Source organism: Anopheles marshallii, chromosome 2 (assembly GCF_943734725.1).
Source record: "Anopheles marshallii chromosome 2, idAnoMarsDA_429_01, whole genome shotgun sequence".
In the NCBI taxonomy this organism is placed as follows: domain Eukaryota; kingdom Metazoa; phylum Arthropoda; class Insecta; order Diptera; family Culicidae; genus Anopheles; species Anopheles marshallii.
In genome coordinates this window covers 7828130-7835967 of record NC_071326.1, presented here as the reverse complement: position 1 = coordinate 7835967, position 7838 = coordinate 7828130, and positions in this window count along the sequence as shown.

Below are 7838 nucleotides of genomic sequence, written 5' to 3'. Positions count from 1 at the left end.
GGAGGAACATTTTTACTTTGATGAGTTCGCTGTTAGCGATGTCTGAAAACACAGTCCCTACCGGTAATGTGCCTCTCGTGCTGGTCGTTCCACACATTGCTATGAAATGAGCTTATACACTGTCCCATCCAGTGGTAAAGTGCTCAAGCACAGACAACCACGTACGCATACACACACGCGCGCGCGCGGCCCCGGTGTCCCATGTGTGCATTTCTGGTGAGTTCTTTTAAGTGTGCATACTTAATGCTCGGTAAGTAATGTCAGAGTCATTCGTCACCGCAGACGACTACTGCTTTACTGCTGGTTTTTGTGGTATATCTGCCCAAGGAGGCTAAAAGTACGACAAAAGGAAAGAGAAAACAAGTAACTCTTGCTCATGAATTACCATCGGGGGATACAGGATGCATTCGGGTAATGGTAAGTGCATGCAGCTGCTGCTGCTACGATCGTTAACGGTCGGAAGTTCTTATGAAAATGACGTTTGTTGTACTGTAATAGGAAGCTATTGCTACAAATTATTTTTTTCTCTTTCTGCCAAGCCTTAATTTATGCCTAATTTGTTCAACAGCTGTTAAGGATCATAGGTTGTTAGACAGGAAGCAATCTTATAGTATTCTATCATAACAAACCAACCTTTCGAGTTAATATTTTCTTCGGACCATGGCGTCATGTTCCAACAGACGTTAGAAAACAATCGCGTGTCTTCAAACCATTAAGTGGTTCCGGGAAGAATGGAAGTCGTTACATAACACTGCGGCACATTGCTTCGGCAGAATTACTTAGAAACAATTCAAACAAGCTGACTAACCAAAAGTTAAACCAAACAAAGCATTTGTTTCATAAAGAAAAATTACAAAAGTCTAATTTAACCGATTAATACAGATGGCTTTTTTATTATTTTTGAAAAATTATTTTTTGTCTTGGAATTGGAGAAATTGGAGATATAGGTGAAGAATTGCAATTGAATTCACTTACTTTGCGACATTTTGTTTTGCATTCGAATTTTCCTATGGGCATAAAATCAGCCCTCGCTCTAAAATGTATGGCTAATTTCAGATTCGACAAGACCTGGATTTTCTTATATGACACGAAGAACGACCTGACCGTATCGCTGGATATCTGGAGAATCTAACGTTGGCAACCAATTTTGTTCTCGCTCGAATAACTTCCAGTCATAGCGAATAACTTCTTTGAAACAATTGCGAAAATCACCCAGCATCTTGTGTGACATTTCATGCATTCCGAATTACCGCGAAATGTATTGTCTGTCAATCGGGGTGGCGATAAGGCAGCCCTTGTGTTCACAAGAAAACATTCATACAAATTGAAACATTTCTGTGCATTAAACCGGCGACCGTGCCGTGGAAAGGGATCTCCGAGAGCAAACAACACATTAATACCTCCAAACCTGTCACCTTTTATTTTATGTTTTCGTCCCCTTCTTTCCCAAACATCTCGTGCTGCGTAACGTACAGCAAGCAGAGACAGAAAGATTGCGTACATAAATTTTCGCCCTGCCCAGAAACATACCCATACTAAACGGAAGCCGTAAGTGCCGGGGCGGTTTCGAGCGACAACCATTCGCAGGAGTGTAGGAGGACAAACCGCAGGTTTCCCCCTAAAGCCAGCGTGACGCAAACCATGAAAATGCTCACCGTAAGAATCACATTTCCAGCGAAATGAAGATCTTGCGGCGTACAGTGTCCAGGTATGTTACGGCAGAAGGCTTTGCGGGAAAGAAATATTACACAAGTTCTTTCTCTAATGCACACACATAAGCCCAGATACAGCATCACATTCGCCCACGGTTAAGCTGTTTTGCCGTCCTATTGAGATTGTACCCATTCTGAAAGTTTGCTTAACTACCGAGGTCAATTCTCGGTAGTGCTTGTCGTTGCAAAAAAAAGGATGGTGCGAAACATTCGAAAACTAGGACTTCCACTGGGACGATAGAAAGCAGAGTAGAGTACCTTCTTTTATGCTACTGTTTGTTAGTGTGTTAGAGAGTTTTCCTATTTTCCAGGACGGTATAAAGCTCTGTTTGGTTGCGTAATTTTAATCACAATGCGAAGAAAACTTTTTACCAAGGTTACATAAGCGGGACAAAACTCATTACCGGGACTCCTCGGGATATGGTAGGAAGAAAGACACATTAATGAAGTGGAATTTACTACTACAAAGCAAAGACAGTGCAGTTAGCGCAGTAAATGGGACAATCGATTTTCTTGACGTTTGTAACTATTATATTTCTTGGAAGTTGAAGCTACACTAGCAGCATTGTGCTTGAAACTGGTAACGCTCTATTTTCGTGACTAAACAAAAACAAACAACTTTTTCGCCGCATTTCAATCGTGATGACCTCAAACTTTTACATCTGTCTAGTGTTTGCGTGTTTGCCTCGATTCAACATGGCGGGTATGACAGTACTATCAGAGCTATTGACACCCGTTTGCCACCGGCATTTAGTGTTTGAACCTCCCCGTACGCTAAGAATGATTGACTACGGAAGGCGAATAAATAACATTTCGCTGGTTAACTCACGCCTTCAACCCATGATATCTTATCCAATTACCTTCTTTCATACACACATCTTAATGATATAATCTGTTAAGCAACCTGCAACCGAGCGAACACACCGTGCCCACGGGAAGTCGTGCGATACGTCGCAGCTGAGCGCCGCAATCGGAGCGTTCCATACCGAAAGGTAATATCATTACAAAATTGCATTCTATCCGTTCTTTCCGCTACAAGCTGCATCCATCATCAGCACGCAGGGAATTCATTTGCTCGTTAAAGTGCACCCGCCTCGTCTCTGTTGTGCATCTTCGCGAATCCGACGAATGGAACAACGTTTCGGTTGCAATAATTCATCACCCAGCTGCTGCAAACTCTGGAGTTGCATTTCCAGCACCGCCTGCTGCCACCACGATCCCAAACGGAAAAGAAACGATGTCGGCACAAACTGTCAGCATAGGAAGATTCTTTCGCGAAACACAATTTCACACCACACCGTAAGATGGGCAAATCGGTAAACTTCGGCGATACTGTGCACGGTGGAGTGCTGGAGTCAGTGGGAACGAGCGAAGTGGTGTTTGGCGAAGGATTGAAGAATGTGTGTTGCCATCTTCGGGGAGAAAAGGGCACATTGTGTTATCTTTCCCGTTAGACACCTTCATGTACCTTCATTTTGCCCAGCTGTTCCAAACACCTCTCTGCCGTCTGTGGCAGCATTTGGTGTTGGTTGGAACTATTTCCGCCATTTCGCTCATTTCACGCTCTCAAGTACGCTCTGATGGGTGTCGTCTGTCAGATTTCAAAGTGCTTTAAGATGGGAGTGTAAACGAAAACCAGAGAGGGTGGCACAACAAAAAACTGTTGCGACACCTAGACGCTGTAATTGTGACAGCTAAAGTCTTTTCAAATGGCACCCAGATGTTGGTGTGTGAAATCTGTGTTGGTTTTTTTGTTATTCGGAATCCAATTGTGTGACAACTTGGAATTTCATTACCGTTATACGAAGTTCCCTTGTAAATTTGACAATGAATGAAAATGTACAAGTTGTTTTGAGAATCACAATTATTATTTGCGATAATTGCAGGAATAGCTTTAGCAGCAGATTAAAAGAATTCGATTTCTATAAAGAAAAGTATTCCATTCATTTTACGAAAATGGTCCTCGTTGTTCGTTCAATATTTTATTTTATATGACTGTTACAGACTTTATGCTAAAGTTTAAACAAACCGTTAAATTCCATAGCGAACAGCACGTCTTCTTAAGTTTCACACTAGAATACACCCAACTGGCCGGTCGACCGAGTTCATTAAAATAATGTATTATTTGTACATGTTACGACCGTGCCGATTATGCAACGTACATAATAAAGGTCAACCATTCATCACCACGCCATCGTCCTTAGTCGTCGGCGCGGTTTATCAGTGCACTCCCGTTTCGTCCGGCCCCACCATATTGTTGCTCTTTGTTGACCCATTTGGCTAATAAACGATTTAACAATCCAAACAGGGGCACCCGGTAAAGATAAATACGCCATGATTAAAGTTACACAAAGCGAACTCAAAATTACATTTCGGTATTATCTGACCCGCAATCCGACTGCTTTCTTGGCGATAGAGCGCCAACTACGACTAGCCTCCCGAACCCACCCAGGGTCTCGCTTAGCTTGCATGGGCCGCTTTTTAGGCGCTTGATTAATGGCTCCTAGACACGGCAGCAGGAAGTAGGCGCAGGCTCTCGAGCCTTGGTACAAAAGCGGTATTATCACGAACGGTACATTTGTCACTGTTGGCGGTTGTGTGGCTTCCGTTTTGCCGACAATCTCTGGAGGAGGTCTGTCTAGGAATCTTGTCTGTTGCGTTGTGTGGCTTTTTTGTTTTGTTTAATCAGCATACTGTACTCCGCATTGAAGGCGGACGTTGTTTTACTGTAACATAATTTGTTCATTAACTGATAAGAAGGAAGAAAAATATATGCATCTGGTTTTGGTAGTTTTCCACATTAATTTGAAATATTACCGCATTTTTAAGAGTGATTAGTAACACAAAAGATATCATAAATTAACTATCAAATTATTCAACTGCTAGAACATGAGTTTTGGTTGAATTGCTTTAAAATTTGGTTAATTCGCTTTCAAATGTATGTCAAAATGAATGAATCAATTTATGTGAAATCCTCGCTGTATTGCGCAAACAGATTGACAGTAGCCAGATGAAGTCATACGATAAGGAAACACTAGCTTCACATGAAAAGGGCAGCGATTAAAGCACTTGAGTGCGATGGGAAATTAAACACCAATTACTTTGCCTTCCGTCCGTGGGATAAGCGGTGATCCCTATCGAAGTACCCAGGCGCTAATAAACGGTAAATCACGCAATTAGACGTCACTTTAGCCCCATGCGAATAATTGAAAATCTGTCACGCCGAGCCACCGTACTGCACTCGGCATTCTCCTCGGAGAATACTGCTTAATGTGCAATATTCGCATTTAATCGCTCGGCTGCAAGTGCTGCTGCTATTAGCTGCACGGGTACGGGTACAACATCACACAGCAGCAGCAGGCTGTCAATCGAAACGAAGGCGACCCGCCATTAGCCGCACTTTAAATTCCCTCGATTTGCAAGCAAATGCAACTCGCTTCTTGATGGTACGGACAGGATGTCCTTTTGGATGAAGTGTGTTTCCTGGCCCGGGTCACACACTCCGGTCACACACACCGATCTTTCCGTATGGTGCATAAGTGTCATTATTAAGTTATTTGGACCTTGGCCACCTTGGACCAACCAGAGCTTTGCCCATAAATAATTCAGTTATTTCCAACCGGCGCTACACTTGCGCCGAGCAAACTTGATGTGCCGGCCGTGTTGTGCAGTGCACCGGAGAGTAAACGTCAACGGTGTAGTATTTAAATGGTACCGTTTATGAAGGACTACTTCAGCATTATGTAAGTATGTATTCTCGGTTGGATGGGCTTTCCTCGGCCGTTCACGACGTGGGGAGACATTTAAATTTATCTAGACACATGACCTTTACGTAACATATTGCTTACTGTGCACAACGTTAAGTAAGGCAAATATTACACATTGCAACATGTCCGCATGCAGGCTTCAAAGTATCGATCTACAACATTTGCCTAAGCTTTCCGTTTATAGAATTCAATTTGCTTCGAGTGGAATAAAGCATTCATATAGCATTATTCCAACTTCCAGCTATCCTCAGCAATATTGTAGTTAGCCTTTTCGAAATGCAATTTCTTGCGCTTCCCTGTAGCGTAATCTGTACCATCCAGACGTCGTCAGCATTGTCAGGCGCGGGAACTTCAGGTCAGCTCATTCTTCCATGAATCTCGTTTGACTTCAAACCCCATCAGCGTATCTCAGGTTACTTCCCTGCCACAATGAAGCGAACCATGCTCTCAGCTCTGTAGCAGTCAATTAGTGTTGAAGTAGCTCCGGATATTTCCATTACCGGGCTACCAGCGGGTATCGTCCGGCACAGGTACTTAGAATTTTCACGGTCGATAGTCTCGCTGGAATCCACCGGTAGCTGTCCCTGTCGGGAAGCTTTACGTTACTCGCCGTGTGCTACCCCGTCAAGCCGAGTGGCAATAGCAACTGCTGCTTGTTAGCTAAGGTAGGTAAGAATTTGCCCCCGAAACGTTCGAAGTTGCTTACCTTTATTTCGGGCAAATGTTCCACGGTCAGGGCACCCACTCGCCGAGGAAGAGGAGATTTGGATAGGCCCCAACAGGCCCGGGCGTTACTCGCCACCGGATGCTACAGTCTGATGCTTCACAACCGATTAACATTATAATACGCTCAATTATCATACAAATTCAAGATATGCTGCTACCGGTGCTTCACGGTTCCGTTAGCACGCGTTAGTTCCGGTCGGATAGTCGTGTTCGTGGCGTTTGCCCGACGGCGTTTTCGTTTCGGGCAAGTGTGAATTGTTTCGTGTCTTGAGGATGCTCGTACCAAACACGAACCATAGCCATCCAAAAAGGGCACACCGAGGTGTGTGTGTGTTAACATCGTTGATCGGGATGATTGCGATAAGGCGGGGAGCTGTCAGTATTGCCATTTGCATTCTTCTAGCGCGTTTGGACGAGGAGCCAAAGGAGTGGACACATTTTTCGATTTTCCCTGATCGTGCCGAAAGGTTGTTTTGGGGAGGTTTTTGAATACATGCATTAGAGGACACAAAAAATAAGCTTTTAGTGGGATGTTGATTGTTTTATTAATATTAGCACTTGTTTACTAATTTCATTTAAATTATAATCGATGGAAATTGTTTTAACAACACTAACAATTTCCTACAATTCCGGCTGAAACATTTGAAAAAAGTACTTTATCTAGTTGATTTGCTCAGTCTTTATTTAACTTGGTATGTATTAGCGGAAATTCATTTAGAGTTATAATATACTTTATGAGAATCTGTTCGTATTTTCAAAAAACATTCAAAAGAAACAGCTGAATCACAATGGTAAACAAAGTCTTGACTATGCTAGATGAACTAATTACAAACAACTTTCCCATCCTAGCACCGTATGAGGCTTAATTCAAACAGCAGCATAATCCTACCTCGTACTTCATAGACACGATTTATGCCTCGCCCACCGACCCATACAGTGGAAGGTTATTTACGTCGGCTGTTTGTTATTCAAATACCCCAGCTATCATTATTGCTAATCCTCCTAACTAATTGCGCATGTTTGATAGTTGTAAAGCTGTAGATGGGTTCCAAGTATTCCAAAACCTGAATCGCTTTCGAGACCACTTTGACACGGAGCAAGAAACGGTCATAAATTTGAATTCGTTCATTACAGAGTTCAATTGAGCTTTGATGTTGGGATACCCGTCGAAGATTTCAAGGGCGTTTGCAATGCCCCTATCCCCAGGGCTGTAGAGATCCCGCGGGTCCAGTACCCTTGCTACGGTTTGCGCCGGCTACCAATGTAAGCAAATTTTCCATCGAATGAGCAACCCGAGGAGCCTGGTATAAAGGTATGAGCATGCCGGACGGTTCAACTAGCTGACTAGCGTTCCGCCCACACTCTATTCGAACATTTAGGTACGTTTTCGGGTCGTGCCAGGGGATACATTTGCTGCTAAAAGTTCTTGCACGACCTACGGCCTTCTCCCGAGTGTACAAACCCGGTGGTGACGCGAGAGGAGGCGCCGGAGGAGGACCTGTTAGACAAACTTCATTAATAATGCAACAGCCAATCTGTTCGGAATTTATGCCACTCGCTTGTGAACCTGGCGACCGTCCTGCTGAGTCCAAGGACTATCGCACTCCGCGGTATGGCAACGGTGCAAGAAGAG